The 18,969-nt window shown below is 51.1% G+C and overlaps 1 pseudogene; it reads right to left on the bottom strand.

Annotated features, from left to right (window-relative positions):
- The window catches only part of LOC123445252, a 46,229-nt pseudogene extending 28,761 nt beyond the window's left edge, over positions 1-17,468 (bottom strand).
- Between the last annotated feature and the right edge of the window lie 1,501 nt (positions 17,469-18,969).

Below are 18,969 nucleotides of genomic sequence, written 5' to 3'. Positions count from 1 at the left end.
AGTAGGAGGCAAGCCAACCCTCGCTCTTGTTCCTCATATATATATATATATATATATATATATATATATATATATATATATATATATATATATATATATATATATAGTGGAGATTTGAGAGGGTTTTTACCCCCAAAGCCTTTGTGCAGCCCTCTCTCCCTCCACTACTTCGTGACACCCCGTAGCTAGTTCGGTACGGCACGACGAAGCCCTGACGGAGTAGCTCCACCATCATCACCGCCACGCCGTCGTGTTGCCGGAGAATTCAGCTACCTCTCCGTCTCTCTTGCTGGATCAAGAAGGCGGAGATCGTCATCGAGTTGTACGTGTGCATCAGTCATCGTCATCGGGACGGATCATGGACGACGGCGATTTGGATCGCGAAGACGTTCCACTACATCAACCGCGTTTCTTAACGCTTCCCGCTTAGCGATCTACAAGGGTATGTGGATCCGATCTCCCTCTCGTAGATGATCATCACCATGATAGGTCTTCATGTGCGTAGGAATTTTTTTGTTTCCCATGCAACGTTCCCCAACACTATCAACTAAACTAACCCCGGTATATGTAAGTTATCAAAGGCCTAGGATTACAGAAGTCCTAATCGGCTATCTCGATGGAGAGGAGTCCCTGCACGGATAAGGAGTCCTTATCTTGAACGGCAAGTCTCCCAAAGTCTTCTTTATAGGCTGCCATAGGCCGCCCAAAGTCGCCGAGGATGGAACCTCCTCAGCCCGCCTCCCAAGCCGAGGGTTAACATGGTGAGAGGACCCCTAGTCGGAACACAATCACCAGGTAGGGATTGTGTGTGTCAGATCTAGGGTTCATATGGTTTTCGATCTCCATAGCCAACAAACTTGATGTCATGCAATTCCATGACACAATTGTCGGCCAAGCAACGGAGTTGCCCCTACGCAATCCCTGGAATCTCCGTCGACATCAACTTCCATCTCACCCGAAGATCATGGATAAATCATCAGCGGAGCTTGAGGGATCGACGTCAACATTACCCTCGTGCGACCATGTAGGACAACACAAACGGTTGACTCGTTCATGCCATCCCCACTGTCTCAGGCGTTGTTTGGATGATCCCTTTAGTGGGATTGTGTGAAATCGACTCTATATCGATCTTGCATGTTTTCATCACAATCTGATTGCGGGATCTCTACCTAGCTCAAAAGGGTTGGTTGTTGTCTGGATCTGGAGAATTCGCGCAAGCTCAGTAAACCAAAGATGGTGGATGACACCAATATCGTTTGCAAGATCACACTATTCAAATTGAGCGAGATTACTACGCTTGCCACCCCTCCAAATTTCAGATGGATTAGGTTGTTCCATCTCCTGGAAACACATGAGAAGTGCATTAGCTTTGGGGTATGTTTCCTTACGTAGAAAAAATCTAAGTGAAATTCATCTTTGCCCCTGGGTGGCCTATCAAGCGTCATCTAATTGAAGATATTTTTGGTGAAGGGCTCTACCTCACGCTTGGAGGGTTCTACTCCACACTTCGAGTTCTCTACCATGTGTCCCAGTGACTCGAAGGGCTCTACTCCGTGCTCCAAGGGTTGTATCTCGTGCTCCGAGGCCACACGGCTCTACGATGTGCTCCAAGGGCTCCATGTCACGCTTCGAGGGCCCTGCCTCACGCTTTAGGGGCTCGACCTCATGCTCCAAGGCTCTACCTCCTTGTGTAGTTGCTCCATGGGCTCTACCTTGCGGTGTCGTCTCTCCAAGGGCTCTACCTCACCATGCCTTTGCTATGAGGACTCTACCCCGTGCTTTGAGGGTGCTAATTCATCGTGCCAGCGCTCAAAGGTCTCCACTCCGTGCTCCAAGGGCTCTACCTCGTCGGGTCGTTGCCTGGAGGACTCTACTCCATGTTCCAAGGGCTCTATCGCATCGTGTCATTGCTCAGAGGACTCTACTCCACCCTCTAAGGGATCTACCTCATCATGTCGTTGCTTCGGGGACTCTACTTCGTGCTCTGAGGACTCTACCTCCTCGTGCCATCACTCGGACACTCTAACCTACGCTTTGAGGGCTCTACCTCATCACACTTTTACATGGAAGACTTCAATCCGTGCTTTGAGAGCACTACCTCGTCACGTCATCCCTCAGAGGCCTCTATCATGTTGCCCGGAGGACTCTACTTCCTGCTCCGAGTGCCCTACTCCATGCTCCAACAACTCTACTCCACGCTCTAAGGACTCCACCTCTCTGCGTCATTACTCGAAGGGCCCTACTCCGCCCTACGAGGGATCTACCTCATTGCATTGTTGTTCAAAGGATCTAATTTGTGCCCCGAGGGCTCTGCCGTCACTCCGCTAAACTCTATCAACCTATGTGTACCTCTACCGACCTCCGCAAGATCTGACAGCATCACGTTGCCACTTTGCGGTGTCCAACGTCGTCATGTCACCTCTCCGCTTACTTCAACCATGTCACCGACACTTGAGAGCATCAAATCAACTAAGTCACTTTTATGCTTAGCTCCATACTTTCAATTTTTTATATGAACTGATTACTCTGTGAGGAGTTTATTTTTGTGGAATCTTTCGAGCAACACTCGCGGGTTGCTCGACACCCTATGGGTACGTTGCGTCCCGACACCTTAGTTGTGTTTTTCCTTTATGTTTCTACAATTATTTCAATAATGTGTAAATATACTTGGCGGAGTCTGACAGAAGCTCAGGGGCTACACCCTATGGGTGCATTTTTTGCACCCCCATAGGAAGAAGAATGCAGAAACATAAGACGCAGTTCGCGCTCTCGCATATATCATAGCATCTGTGTCAAAACTGTGGATGCCAAAGGATCACTCTAACGACAACATGGACACCTAAGAACAACTCTAACGGTTGCGTTTATTAGGGCACCCCTTTGGCAGAACCACAAATACCAAAGCATCATTCTCAAGGTAGTGTAGATACATGGGACAACTCTGAAAGTCATGTGTTTACCCGAGTACACTTCTGACGTAACCACTAATGACAAGGCATTACCCTCACGACAACTTAACTGACGAAACATAGCTCTAACAAACTACAGCAGTTGGACCATAGCTCTAACGAGAACCAAAGCGCTAGATCATCACTTCGGCGAGAGCTTAATTCCCAGATAATAGCTTTGGAAAAGTGGAGACAACTCTGAAGATCCTTCAACGAGAACATCGTGAACCTCATAAAGATTAGTTTGTCGGATGACACAAGGCGCACTCAACAAGATTGAAGCTCTGAATTTCTGTTCAGTTAAAGGACCCAGTTTGTCGGATTACCAGACCAACAACCTGATCTTGAAGAGCTCAGTGGCTAATATCAATGCCATGCCCCAAGGGAATAACCATAGAGGACAAATGAGGCCCAATAACCACGAGAGGCCAACCCCACTACTCGGAGTCCTCTCGCTATACAGGTCGCATCACCATCTTGGCGTAGAAGACAAGGACTCGGTTGAAGATCTAGTTGTAAATCGACTAGTACTCTACCTTGTAAATAGACTAGGACTCTTGTAACCCTAACCCTCATCCACCTATATAAGGGGAGGTAGGGGCCTCTTGATCGGTGTGGCTCAATAACCTTACAAGCTTCTTACACATCCAACCTTTGAGCAAAAGCTCTTATACGATCTCGCGGATGAACCATTTGTAGACACAAACCCTATTAGTCATACAAGACCATATCGTCAATACAGACAAGCAGGAACGAGGGTATTACCTCGATCCGAAGGCCCTCAGTAAATCTCCTCGTGTGTACCATGTAGATCTCTGACGTGTGCGCTATCCTCAGATGGACAATGTCAAGAAAATACCACGACATCAAGCGTTTTCCTTGATTGCCTTTATACCTTTGGTGATTTGGTCTTCATCAATTGTTGGTTCGACTGTTTAATGAGGAGAATTCGGCCTAAAAGACCTTGATTTTTGACCTTCGTTGACTGGTACCGACAATATTGGTGGGCGAGTCTTACTACGTGATCAATGCCACATGTATAATTTGATGTTGGTGATTTAGTTGGATTAAGTGAAACGTTGTCTTGGTGGCCCAGTCAATGCTACATGTATTGTTTGTTGTTGGTGATTTAGTTGGATTAAACGTTGGGTTTGGTATTGCAATGGCTTCTCATAATACCATTTGCCCCAACCGTTTTCCCTATGTAAGTGTTGGATTGACATGTTTTTGCCAACTGTAATGTCTAAAAACAGAGGAACACAAAAAAACTAGTAAGAGTAAACCGAGCTATCTGGTTTGTAGGATTCTAAAAACGTTGGAACACAAAAAACTTAGGACCACATTGAAATCTAAAAAATCATTGTTTAATATAATGTTTCTATTTTTGTGCCTTTTTTAATCACGACCTTAAAAGCCAAAAAGACAACACGACGACCCTTTCAGGCCTCCTTTGGTTTGGAGGAATCTTGTAGGAATTTCATAGGATAAGATTTCTATAGGAAAAATTATTTCTTGTAGGAATCCTATTACTATGAAGGAATTATTTATATCCCTCACATTTCATAGGAAAATAAATATTAGCCCAGACTCAGGGTGTCGTGGGTATAAGCCTGACAGTAGATGTGTAGGGTACGAATGAGATGGGCAGAGTCCTAGCTACGGCGAGGTTGTATGAGTTCAGGCCCCTCTACGGTGGAGGTAACAGCCCTACGTCTCAGTGCTCTCGGAGCTTGTTGCCGAGTGTAATATGGAATACAATGATTTGCTAACCCCTTTACCAGTGGGGGAGGGCGGCTTATATAGAGTGCGCTGCCCTCCACAACGGTTCTGATTCAGGGGCGGAGTAGTGGCGATTGAATGCGTACGTTACAGGTAACGTAGGCTCTAAATGCTAATAAATGCACCCGGAAACGTACGGCAGTTTCCCTCCAGAGAGGTTACGATGTACCGAGTGTATCCAGCCGGTTAGCCCGGCGCCCTCCGAATGCTAGTCTCCGACTGGATGATTCAGGGCCTGTTACCGACTAGATGATGGGGACTCCTTAATTCAGTCGGGGCAGACTTAGGGTCCTGTCCTTTGTGTGGGGTAGTCCTTGGGTAGGACCTGTACGGCAGGCCTATGATCCTACCCTAGGACTATGACCCCATCATTAGTCCCCGAATGGATTGGGGTTGAAACGACGAAGCGGTGCTTGAAGTTCGGATCCGACTGGATTAGATTCGGCTTGGGCGTTGCTTGCCTCTATCCATTTTACCTTTTCTGACCAACGATCCGAGTGGAAGTGCTTAAGAAACCGACTATCGGGAGCCGAGTGTTTCCGCGGCATCTTTTGACGCGACCGGTCAACTGACAGTGGCGGATTTTCCGGGATCTCAAATTTCGGGTTCCGCGCGCTCAGCGGGGACGACGTCAGCGCACTCGAGTAGCGCCTGACGCCTCGATTCTCGTGCCTTCAAGTCCTCCACTGATATCGCCGCGGCCGGTCGGGCGGATAAGGTTTCGGGGCCACCCGCCAGTGACCCAGTCGGAACCCTATTTAAATCTGGGCGGCGAGGCTTCTTCGTTACGCTCGCCGAATCTTTCGCTCTCGCCTGCTCCGTCTTCCTCGCCACCCCCTGCGCTCCTACGCTCCTTCCTTCTCCTCCCTCTCGAGGGTTCGCCGTCGCCTCCATGACCAAGGGTCAGACCAGCAAGATGGAGGCGAGGAAGAAGAAGAACAAGGCGGCGGCGCCTGCTCAGCGGCGGCAGCGGCCGCTGCCTGCGGGTTGGATCCAAGGAGACTTCCTTCCCTCTACGGTGACGGAGGGAGATCTGCTAGAGCTGGTGGAGCACGGAATGCTCGTGCATAAGTCCTAGAGACTGCTGGCGGACGACGAGGTCGAGCCAGCGCCTCGGGAGGGGGAGCGCGTCCTGCTCCTCAGCCATGTTCACAGAGGTTTTTCTTTGCCCCCGCATCCCTTCTTTAAAGGCATCATGAATCACTTCGGGGCTCAACTCCACCACTTTCCTCCGAATGCCATCGCCCATCTTTCTGCCTTCATTGTTTTGTGCGAGTGTTTCATCGGTTGTCCCCCCATTGGGGTTTGTTCAAACACATCTTCTCCGCCCGATCCCAGACTATCAAACGACTTAGCCAGTCGGATGATAAGACTCACCTCCTCCAGCTCTGCGGAGGTTTAGGATTCCAGAAGAAGAGTCGGAGTAGCTATCCTGCTCTCTAGTTGAGTGAGTCGGTTAGGAACTGGCAGTCGACGTGGTTCTACTGCCATGACATCGCCTGTCCGAATGCGTCGACTGGGCTGCCTCCTTTTAGCCTAGACCGGCCCGCCCCGCCTAAGCAGCTCGCGCTCTCGAAGGCCGAGAAGAACGACATCCAGCCTTTGGTTAAGGCACTCGTGGATGTCGTCAGGAGGGGGGTCACCGGTATAGACCTGCTGGAAGTCTTCCTTGGTCGGCGAATCCAGCCTCTGCAGGCTCGCGACCATGCTATGTGGCATTACACGGGGAACGAAGATTCCACTCGGACCAACGTGGTGGGCGTGACCGAGGAGAGGGTAACCTCGTGGGTGCTCCAAATCACGGGTCCCTGTGAGAATCCCAAAGGAGCTCGCCGAGTGAAGCCTTACAGCGCGGATCATCCTCCACCGAATCAGGTGAGTGGCACTAGTCGAGTGCATTGAACTGTCTTAATTCCATTCGTTTGCTTATATCTCCGTGTGATGCCTACTGTTTCCGACTGAACTTTATGCAGGCGTGGACCAACTGGTTCTCCCCCGTTTCGAATGGGAATCCGGAGGAGGAAGAGGAGGAAGGCAGCCAGGAGGGCAGCGTGGAGAGCGCCGAATACGTCTCCGACAGCAAGGAATCGGAGGAGGAGGACAGCGAGGAAGAGGAAGAAGATGAGGAGCAAGACTCGCCACCTCCACGACCAGAGCATCGGACCAAGCGCCGTCACGAGCCCGCCGTCCCTTCAGCTCCCCCTGCGTCGTCGAGTGCTCCGCCTACTGCTCCGGTGGTCCCGAGTGTTCGAGGCACCAAGAGGGCCAGGGACGCCGCCGCTGAGCCCGCGGGCCAGTCTTCCAGGGCGCCCAAGCCGAGTGGGCCTAAGCCTCGGAAGGCTCTGCCGCGAATGAGGGTTGCTATCCCTGTCACCTCCACGTAAGTGTATCTAGCTTTCGGCTCTTTCTGTTATCCGAGTGAACTCCTGATTACAGGTCGAATGGGTTTCACTCGACAGGGTCGCTACCTCTGCCACCTCTCCGGCCCGCCAAGGAGACGACCCCATGGACACGGACAACGTCGTTTCGTCCCAGCCAGGTGTGTTGTAGGAGAGTCGGGTGTTTTATCCCATCGCGTCTCCAATTCTATCATAGGGCTTGTTTCTTTCTTTTTCTGAGGCGTCATGTCATTCGACTTGTCAGGGGCGATTTGCCTGGACGAGGACGACCAGGGGAGAGCCGACCCCGCCGTGGAGCCTGTTCTTGAGGCTGCTCCTCCTGCTGCCGCTCCCGCCGCCGACGTCCCGCCGACTGAAGTGCCGCCACCGACTGAACCAGTGCTGGTGGGGGAGGAGCCGACTGGGGCGGACCTTGGGATGCCTCAGGAACCTCCGACGATTCCAGGTTCGTCGAATGCTGAATTCAGCATCCGGCGTCTTCCGGAGGAGCAGGTGGGAGCGGCCAAGGGGGCCATGGTGCAGGCAGAGCTGATGGCTGGAGAAGCCAAGAGGGCTTATGACTCCGTTGCGGCCTTGTACCAGCGGAGCTTGGAGCTGCGCGATGATATCCAAGTAAGTGGTCTAGTAAGTATTTACTTTTCCCCTGTAGCCCACTGAGTGTTATTGAATATCAGTTGTTGTTTGCAATGGGTTCACTCTGAGTGAACCCAGTGGGTGTAGTCCCCGAGACTTCTGTCGAGTGCTTGCACCGACAGTTGTCTTTATACACTTTGCCTTGAGTTTGGTTGTGTCTGTAAATAGGATTACCGAGTGCGAGTAATTGTTGCAGTCGGAGTGCACTTACGGTAAGAGTCCCCGAGAGTAAGTTGTACTCAGGTCGGGTAGTATTGGCCTCGGAGGCGTAGGTGATAACATGCATCTCAATAGGGCAGGCCTTCTTGAGGTGCATGCCAGTGGGGTCACTCTTAGTGAACCCACTGGGTGTAGTCCCCGAGACCGCTGTCGACTGCTTGTGTCGGCAGGGGTCTGAAGAACTTAGACTGTTAACTGATAAACTTGTTGACTGTCCTTTGTTTCTTGGTGGCAGAAAACTTGTGAAATGGAGACGACCTATGAGGCCCTGAGAGCGGAGAGGAACCAGTTCGCTGGTGAACTTGATGCTGCTATGCTCGCCATGGCCGGCATGAAGGATGCTCTGGAGGGACGAGAGAAGTCCCTGGAGGAGGCTCGGGAGGCGAACAAGGTGTTGACGGAGGAGTTGGAAAAAGTGGGGAAACAGAGGACTGTTCTCATGAATCAGATGGCTGTCCAGAATAGACGATGCATAGCTCAGGAGAAGTATGTGAAGGACTGGGCTGGGCAGATGATGACTCGTCTGGCTGGTAAGTCTTATGTTTTGCCGAGTGCTTGTACCGTGTGCGTTACACTCGGTTTTTATTGTATGCTTGCCCGTTTGTTGCAGACTTTTGCGTTGATGCTGAAGCTGAAGCAGCGGCTGTGGAGCGGTCCATTCAAGACAAGGTGCCACTCGGCGAGGAGGCCAACCGGGATCTGCTCCGGGCGCATATCCGCGTAGGCAAAGTGAGTCCTTTCATCGGTCGACTGAGAGAAGCCGTTGGCCGAATTGACAAGGAACTTTGGCCGGAAGACGAGTCGCGGCAGGAGATGGAAACCTTGATGGCGCGATTGGAGGAGATTCCGAGCCGAGTGCAATCGTGGAAGAAATCGGCAGCGCGTTGCGGTGTTGATGTTGCGCTGTCCTTGGTCCGAGTCCATTGCAAGGAGGTGCGGGAAGATAAGCTGAAGACATTGAAGGTCGCCAACACGAAGAAGCTTCGATTCAAAGACTTCATGGAGACATTCCTTGAGACTGCTATCCGCATCGCCGAAGGAATCGACTTGGACACTTTCGTGGAGCCCTCCAGTCCTGGCGCTGGCCCAGCTGACGCGTAAAAAAACTTTATCCTCGGTATGCCGAGTGTTTATCTGTAAGGTACTCTTGCCACTTCTGTTGGCTGTGATACTTTTAAATCGGTGTGGGTAAGCTTGATCCGCATCGAGTTAGCTATCTTTGCGAGAATTTTGGAATCCGACTTTTGCTCTTCTGTTGCAATGTTGATTCGAGTTTTTGGTTGGCGTTTCTTGGTGAAGCCAAAGGCAAACAGCCGATGCTGGATCGTTGTTAAGCTCCCTTCGAGTGTGACGTGAAGTGCACACTCGGAGAAGGTTATTACTTAGGCGATGCTGGATCGCAGCTAAGCCCCCGAGTGTGACGTGTAGTGCACACTCGGAGAAGGTTAATACTTAGGCGATGCTGGATCGCAGCTAAGCCCCCGAGTGTGACATTAAGTGCACACTCGGAGAGAGTTAATACTTAGGCGATGCTGGATCGCAGCTAAGCCCCCGAGTGTGACGTTAAGTGCACACTCGGAGAGAGTGAATACTTAGGCGATGCTGGATCGCAGCTAAGCCCCCGAGTGTGACGTTAAGTGCACACTCGGAGAGAGTGAATACTTAGGCGATGGTGGATCGCAGCTAAGCCCCCGAGTGTGACGTTAAGTGCACACTCGGAGAGAGTTAATACTTAGGCGATGCTGGATCGCAGCTAAGCCCCCGAGTGTGACGTTAAGTGCACACTCGAAGAGAGTTAATACTTAGGCGATGCTGGATCGCAACTAAGCCCCCGAGTGTGACGTTAATTGCACACTCGGAGAGAGTTAATACTTAGGCGATGCTGGATCGCAGCTAAGCCCCCGAATGTGACGTTAAGTGCACACTCGGAGAGAGTTAAGACTTAGGCGATGCTGGATCGCAGCTAAGCCCCCGAATGTGACGTTAAGTGCACACTCGGAGAGAGTTAAGACTTAGGCGATGCTGGATCGCAGCTAAGCCCCCGAGTGTGACGTTAAGTGCACACTCGGAGAAAGTTAACACTTAGGCGATGCTGAATCGCAGCTAAGCCCCCGAGTGCGACGTTAAGTGCACACTCGGAGAGAGTTAATACTTAGGCGATACTGAATCGCGGCTAAGCCTCCGAGTGTGACGTTAAGTACACACTCGGAGAAAGTTAAAACTTAGGCAATGCTGGATCGCAGCTAAGCCCCCGAGTGTGACGTTAAGTGCACACTCGGAGAGAGTTAATACTTAGGCGATGTTGGATCGCGGCTAAGCCCCCGAGTGTGACGTTAAGTACACACTCGGAGAAAGTTAATACTTAGGCGATTCTGGATCGCAGCTAAGTTTTTTTTTTGAGACCGGAGTCTGCGACCGCGGAAGAACTTTGAACCTGCAAAAAACTCAATCTGCTTTATATTAATTCGCCAATACTTGTTCTTTACATCGCTTCAGTCGACGGTCACGTGTAGAAGCGCTTCAGGAGGTCTCCGTTCCATGCGCGCGGCTCGTCTGTCTCCCTCTGAATGTTGTAGAGTCTGTATGCTCCGTTGTTCAGCACCTTGGAGATGATGAAGGGTCCTTCCCAGGCCGGAGCCAACTTGTGGGGTCTTTGTTGATCCACTCGGAGCACCAGGTCGCCTGCTTGGAACGTCCGACTTCTGACATGGCGTGCATGAAAACGCCGCAGATTTTGTTGATAAATGGTCGAGCGAGTTAATGCCATCTCGCGCTCCTCTTCCAGAAGATCCACTCCGTCTTGCCTTGCTTGTTCTGCTTCGGCTTTGGAGAAGAGTTCGACTCGTGGCGCGTTGTGTAGCAAGTCACTCGGAAGGACCGCTTCTGCTCCATAAATGAGGAAGAACGGTGATCGCCCTATAGATCTGTTCGGGGTTGTGCGAAGTCCCCAAAGCACTGAAGGTAGCTCGGTAACCCAAGCGCCAGCGGCATGTCCTATCTCTCGCAGGAGTCGGGGCTTCAAACCTTGCAAAACTCGTCAGCTGCTTGGTTCTTCAGTCTTGGAACATGGTGGAGCTCTAGACCTTCAAACTTCTTCTCCAGCTTCCTCATTGCATTGCAGTATGTGGTCATGGTGGGGTTCCTGACGTCCCACTCTTTCATCACTTGATTGACCACCAAATCCGAATCGTCGTAGACCATCAAGCGACGGACGCCGAGTTAGATGGCCATGCACAATCCATAGAGGAGAGCTTCATATTCTGCCTCGTTGTTGGAGGAATCAAAGTGTATCTGCAGCACGTACTTGAGCTTGTCGCCCTTTGGTGATATGATCACAACACCAGCGCTGGAGCCATTCAACATCTTAGACCCATCGAAGAACATTGTCCAATGAGCCGAGTAGATGTGGGTCGGTTGCTGTTGTTCTACCCATTCTGCTATAAAGTCAGCCAGGGCTTGAGACTTAATAGCTTTCTTGGCCTCGAACTTGATGTCACAGTACAACATCTCCATTGCCCACTTCGCCACTCGGCCTGATGCGTCTCGATTGTGGAGAATTTCCGACAACGGAGCATCAGAAATGACAGATACCGAGTGGTCTTGGAAATAATGAGCCACCTTCTTCGCAGTCATATAGATCCCATAGATAAGTTTTTGATAATGGGGATACCTCTGCTTGGAAGGGGTCAGGACTTCGGAGACGTAGTACACTGGCCGCTGAACTTTGTATGCTTTGCCTTCTTCTTCTCGCTCGACTGTAAGAACAGTACTGACAACTTGATTTGTAGCCGCGATATATAGAAGAAGGGGCTCTTTACTGAGCGGAGCAGTAAGAACCGGCTGGGTGGAAAGTAGGACTTTGAGGTCGTCGAATGCGACTTGGGCTTCGTCTGTCCACTCGAAGGTATCTGATTTCTTCATGAGCCGGTACAGAGGAAGTGCTTTTTCGCCGAGTCGACTGATGAACCTGCTTAAAGCCGCTAGGCAACCTGTGAGCCGTTGAACATCGTGTATTCTGACCAGCTTCTCTATTCGGACGAAGGTCCCGATCTTTTCGGGGTTGACGTCGATCCCTCGTTCGGAAACGAAGAAACCGAGTAACTTTCCGCTGGGAACACCGAATGAACATTTGGCTGGGTTGAGCTTGATATCGTACCTACGAAGGTTGGCGAATGTTTTTGCCAAGTCAGTCAGCAGGTCGGAACCTTTGCGTGACTTGACTACGATATCATCCATATATGCCTCCACATTGCGACCGATCTGGTCGAGGAGACATTTTTGGATCATGCGCATAAAGGTAGCTCATGCATTCTTCAGACCGAAAGGCATAGTGATGTAGTAGAAGCACCCGAATGGGGTGATGAAGGCTGTCTTTAACTCATCGGGGCCATACAGACGGATCTGATGATAGCCCGAGTAGGCATCGAGAAACGACAGACGCTCGCAACCCGCAGCCGAATCGACAATTTGATCTATGCGGGGGAGCGGAAAATGGTCTTTCGGGCAGACCTTATTGAGATGCTTGAAGTCGATGCACATTCGGAGCGACTTGTCCTTCTTGGGCACCATGACGACATTGGCGAGCCACTCGGAGTGGTGAACCTCGCGAATGAAGTTGGCTGCCAGCAGCTTGGCCACCTATTCCCCGATTGCCTTCCTCTTGTGCGCGGCGGACCGGCGCAGACGTTCTCGGACAGGCCGAGCCGTGGAATCCACGTGCAGTCGGTGCTCGGCCAACTCCCTGGGTACACCTGGCATGTCGGATGGTTTCCATGCGAAGATGTCCCAGTTCTCACGGAGGAATTGGGTGAGCTCGGCTTCCTATTTAGGATCGAGGGTGGTGGAGATGTTCGTCAGGGCAGCAGTGGCGTCCGTCGGGTGGATGCTGACCTTCTTCGTCTCTCCCGCCGACTGAAATGCAGACTCTGAAGCCGGCTTTTTCGAGCGCATCAGGTCGGCGGGGTCGACTGTTTTCTTGTACTCGTCCAGCTCGAGGACGGCCATCTGCTGGTCGGCGATTCTTGATCCCTGCTGCAGACACTCTTCAGCCCGTTGCCGATTGCCTGTGATGGTGATCACGCCTTTCGGGCCTGGCATCTTCAGCTTCAGGTACACGTAACATGGACGGGCCATGAAGTGCGCGTACGCAGGGCGACCCAGAATTGCGTGATAAGCGCTCTGGAAGTCAACCACTTCGAACGTCAGCTTCTCCTTGCGGAAGTTCTTGTCGGATCCGAAAACGACGTCCAACGCGATCTGGCCGAGTGATTTGGCCTTCCGTCCAGGAACGACTCCGTGAAACTGCATGCTGCTCTTGCTGAGTCTGGACATCGGGATGCCCATCCCCTTGAGGGTGTCGGCGTACATGATGTTCAAGCCGCTGCCGCCATCCATGAGGACTTTGCGCAGTCGGACTCCTTCTACCACCGGGTCGACGACCATAGCCTGTCTTCCCGGGGTGGGTACATGTGCCGGGTGATCCGACTGGTCGAAGATGATCGCAGTCTGGGACCATTTGAGGAACTTGGGGTTGGAAGGGATGGCCATGTTCACCTCTCTGTTCACCAGCTTCAGTCGGCTCTTGCTCTCGACGTCAGCAAAGATCCTCAGGGTTGCATGGACTTGGGGGAACGGATCCTCCTTATCCTCCTCATCTTGTTCAGGGTCCTTCTCACTCGGTTGTCCCTCGCTGAACCCCTAGATCAGGAGACGACACTGTCGAGTGGTATGCTTTGCGTATATGGGGTTGCCTTCTTCGTCCATCTTCGTGTGAACCGGACAAGGCTGGTCCAGGATGGGATTGTTGAACGGCTTCTTCTTGGGGGTAAACTGCGCCTTCCCTTTGCCCTTGAACTTGGCATTGGTCACGGCTACAGCTTCTGCTTGCGGTGTGGGCGGAGCTTTCTGTTTCTGCTTCCGAGTGTTACCTCCGTCAACATCGCCGACTGTCTTGTGCTTGCCGCTCCGGATGCGGTCCTCTTCTTCGCCATTTGCATAGCGCGCCGCTATCTCCATCATCTTGCTCATGGAGATGTCGCCTGTTCGACCGAACTTTAAGTACAGCTCTCTGTACCGCACGCCTGCCTTGAAGGCGCAGACTGCCTGATGCTCGGTGACGTTCTCCATCGTGTGGTAGAGAGTTGTCCAACGCTGGATGAAGTCGCGCAGGGGCTCATTCGGCTTCTGGACACAGTGTTGGAGCTCCACAAGGCCTGCAGGGCGTTTGCACGTTCCTTCGAAGGTCCTGATGAATACTCGGGCCAGATCTGCCCAACTGTAAATGCTCGAGGGGGCCAACTGGTTTAGCCACGCTCGCGCCGAGCCGTCGAGCATCAGAGGGAGGTGCTTCATAGCGACATGGTCGTCCCCTCCTCCGATCTGGACTGCCACTCGGTAGTCATCCAGCCATGTTTCCGGCTTGGACTCTCCTGTAAACTTACTGATTCCCGCCGCCAATCGGAAGTTGGGCGGGATGTCAGCCGAGCGGATGGCTCGACTAAAACACTCGGGACCGGACACGATGGCCCTGCTTCCACTCGGACGGTCCATATCGTAACCATCACGGTGGGCTCGACCCCTGTCGACTCTTCGTTGGGCGATACGTCCTCTTGCGTCGGGTCTTGGGTCGTGAGTGTCGCCGACTGAACGCCGATCATCATGATGTCGGGACCCATAGGGCCCACCCCGCGGAGGGGTGCGTGAGCGGCGGCGATCTTCATGAATCAAGGAACGGCTGCCTCCCCTGTGGCGTTGATGGGATCCAGGGCTGTGAACCGACCGATGCGTGTTGGCGTGGACGGAACTATTGTAGATCCGGTTGTGCGACTGGGAGACTGCCGAATTCTGCTGCTGCGCTGTGTGCAACAGGGCTCGGATCTGCTCGATCCCTCTACCAGCCTCTGAATCAGTCGGCTGGAGGGAATCGGCTATCTTGGCAGCAGCAGCCAAGTTGAGGAGGGGCGTGCGGAACAACTCTACGTTGCTCCGCCGAGTGTGTCGACTTGCAGAACGGCGAGGTGGACGGCGCGCACCGGATGCTTCGCCGACCTCGCGCTCGTTTCGACCAGCTTGACGGGGATCTTCATGGGTGTTGGCCATGTGAACTTCTGCTGCAGGCCCGCGGCCCGCGTACTCGGAAGGAAACTCAGTCGGAACTGAGCCCGAGTGCTGGGAACGCGGGGCAACCACAACAGACTCCAGAACTGCCACTTGAGAAGACGCGATCTGACGCGCTCGGGCATGCTGCACCCAACGTTGGAGACGCGGACGGCGGGACCGCTTGTTGCGGCGCATGATGGAGGTGCAGGTCGACAACGGAGCCGATTGTTGGAGAAGAAGAACGCCGCGGGCGCCGGCACGGAAGTGTGTGGCCCCGCGACGGGGAAGCGCCTCGACGTCGAGAGGTGCCTCCCGAAGCCACGCCGAATCGTCGACGGTGAAGGAGAGAACGCCGAAGAAGATCTGGTGACCCATGCTCGAATCTCCACCGGACGACATGACGAAAGGAAGTAATCGCAAACTCGTCGGAAGTCGCTTAGACGCCTGCCCCAAGGTGGGCGCCAACTGTCGTGGGTATAAGCCTGACAGTAGATGTGTAGGGTACGAATGAGATGGGCAGAGTCCTAGCTACGGCGAGGTTGTATGAGTTCAGGCCCCTCTACAGTGGAGGTAACAGCCCTACGTCTCAGTGCTCTCGGAGCTTGTTGCCGAGTGTAATATGGAATACAATGATTTGCTAACCCCTTTACCAGTGGGGGAGGGCGGCTTATATAGAGTGCGCTGCCCTCCACAACGGTTCTGATTCAGGGGCGAAGTAGTGGCGATTGAATGCGTACGTTACAAGTAACGTAGGCTCCAAATGCTAATAAATGCACCCGGAAACGTACGGCAGTTTCCCTCCAGAGAGGTTACGATGTACCGAGTGTATCCAGCCGGTTAGCCCGGCGCCCTCCGAATGCTAGTCTCCGACTGGATGATTCAGGGCTTGTTGCCGACTGGATGATGGAGACTCCTTAATTCAGTCGGGGCAGACTTAGGGTCCTGTCCTTTGTGTGGGGTAGTCCTTGGGTAGGACCTGTACGGCAGGCCTATGACCCCATCATAGGGGTTGTTTCTTTTCACGGACTTTTTGGTGTAGGGACTAAAAAAAGTCCCTTTTAGTCCCATGTGAAAGAAACAGGAGGGACTCTTAAGGACTAAAAGGGGGTATTTGGGACTAAAGGAAGAAGTCCCTATGGGAGGGACATTTTGGGACTTTTTTGACACTTTTTCCAACAATACCCCAATTTTAGCATGCCATTTAATAACTTCTAGTACATTACTAGGGGTAACATGGTCTTTTTGCATGTCATTAAATGACCTCTAGTCCATGTTTAGTCCTTGAAAAGAAACGGATAAGGACTAGAGACTTTTTAGTTGGGACTAAAAAAAAGTCCTAAGACTTTTTAAAGAAACAGGGCGTCAATGAAAAAAAATCCTATGATGTGAACCAAAGAGCATCTTCTTTTCTAATCCTATGTAAAGGATTTAAGATACATGTATCTCATTTTCTATGACTTTTCTATTTTTATTATTTTCCTACCCTATGAACCAAAAGAGGCCTCACTGTTATTGCCACTTGGAACTTGTAGCTACGGCATCAGTCATGCGCCCCTTTCGCCTGGATTTGTCACCATAAACACAGTGCCCTCCCACAGTCCCACTCGCATCCCACTCCACTCTCTCTCTCTCTCTCCCCTAATCACCTGTGCGGCCGCGCGCTGGGTCTGGGATCAAGTACCTATGCCAAAGCCAACAGGCGCGCGCGCTCAAATCTCCTGCTCTCTGCCTCTCTCCTGTATGGCCACGCGAAAGCCAAAAAAACAGGCAGCTCACGCCATTAGAAAGCCGTAGCTCCGAACCACGAATCGCCAGGACAGTACTACTATACATCATAAACAAAGCTCCTGCCCATGCGGGGACGACGTTACTAGTACCAGCAGTGCACAGATACGAAGCCAAGATCCTAAACAGAGCCAGGCATGGTGGTAAGCCTCTGAGGGATTGTCTCGAGCACATGCCGTGCGCGCGCAGAGCAGAGCGGAGCGGCCGTCCGCTTCCATCACGAGACGCCGAGGGGGGGAACGGGTTCAGACGTTGGGGCAGGTGATTTCGAACGCTTGCGGAGGGCGTAATTCAAGGGGATAAATTAAGTGCGGGGGGCAGGCGAGCGGCGAGCGGGAGCGGCATGCACCTGGCTGAGGAGTACTCGTAGAGCTTGCCGGCGGGGGAGAAGACGAGCAGCGCGACCTCGGCGTCACAGAGGAGCGAGAGCTCGAAGGCCTTCTTGAAGAGCCCCGCGCGGCGCTTGGAGAAGCGCACCTGCCGGCTCGTCCGGTCCTCGATCCGCCGCAGCTCAACCCGCCCGCGCCGCGCCATCCTCCTCCTCCGGCCGCAGCCCGTCTCTCTATCTCAGTCCCTCTCGTCGGTGGTGGTGGCGGCGAAGGTAAGTAGGCAGGTAGGAGGGGGGGAGCGGGGAAGGAGAGGGACGGGGGGCGCGGGGTGGTCACCATGGCCATGGGGTCCATCCATTGACCAGTCATTGTACACCTCAGGGGTGCCGCGCCCGTGGCTCCTTATCTTGGGCTGCCAAGCACATGCCTCCTTCCCCATACCTTACCTATTGGTTTCGCTTCTCCGATTTGCTACGCGCAACCAAGTAGTAAATGTTACCCGTTTTAATACTCTTTTATTTTAAAAATGCATGAACGAAGCCGTGTCTTCTAAACCATGACGAAGGAAGTATCTTTGTTGTGATCCCTGAATTTATTATCTCTGTTGTACATAACTAAAAAATATGTTACTTCACATAGTTGTTGAATAAAAGGAACCGAAATGCGATCACAAATACATACATTGCAGAACATTCACTGTTACAAGTAGTCCTTAAAGCGGTTCAAAAACTTCATTAACTAGACGATATCACAGTTGTTTATGTGGAACTCGATTGCAATATATTTCAATAAGATTTGATCATACAAAATATGAATAATTGAATTAACAAGGTATGAACTAAAATATAAAATGAACATTCTTTTTAGTTGTATTTAATTATTATATATTTAATTCATTGAATATATGTAGTATAATATAATATATTTTTATGTTATGCATGTTATGGTGGGCCTTTGATGAGGTGGCATTTGTGCATGATGAAATAAATAAAAATGATGGGACCAACTAATTTTTTATATCTAAATAGCTAGCTCACATTAACTATTTCTTTTAACATGCAAGCATGCTAAATCATCTCATAAAATGCATGAGAAAAGTCTCAGTCCCACTATCATATGTCCCTCAACATGCAAGCATGTCACTTAATCATTAAACAGGCATGAAAAAAGACTCATCTCAACATGCAAACACATGTAACAATTTTCATTTTATTATGCTATTTATATTTAATAAACATTTTACAACTATAAAGTAAGTGAACACAATAAATTACATGTATGTTTAGTTTTAGCTTTTTATATTATTACTTCAGATATTCATGTTTCATATAACGAATCACATTAAAATATATTGTAAAATATTTCCGCAACAACGTGCGAGGTACTCCCTCTGTAAACTAATATAAGAGTGTTTAGATTACTAAAGTAGTGTTCTAAATGCTCTTATATTAGTTTACGGAGGGAGTATCATCTAGTAATAGAAAAAGAGTTGCATGTTAAGGCGAGACTTTGCTACGGTGACATGTGTGGTGAGGAGACATATGTGCATGTTAAAATAAATAGAAATAGTGGAAATCAACTACTTAAATATACTAGTAAATACCCCACGTGTTGCTGCTGGATTTCGTAACAAATACTAAGAGAACAAAATTAGAAACATTAGGTGCATTTGCCTTCTTTGGTACAATGAAAATGTCCCTAACTAGACGTTGTTAGAGCAATCTAAGTGGTAAATCATGTGGCTAGTAAACTGATTTCATGGATCGTTATGTGGAGAAA

This window comes from Hordeum vulgare, chromosome 3H (assembly GCF_904849725.1).
Source record: "Hordeum vulgare subsp. vulgare chromosome 3H, MorexV3_pseudomolecules_assembly, whole genome shotgun sequence".
In the NCBI taxonomy this organism is placed as follows: Eukaryota; Viridiplantae; Streptophyta; class Magnoliopsida; order Poales; family Poaceae; genus Hordeum; species Hordeum vulgare.
Note: the sequence above shows the minus strand (reverse complement) of the source record. Positions and strands in the feature narration are given on the sequence as shown.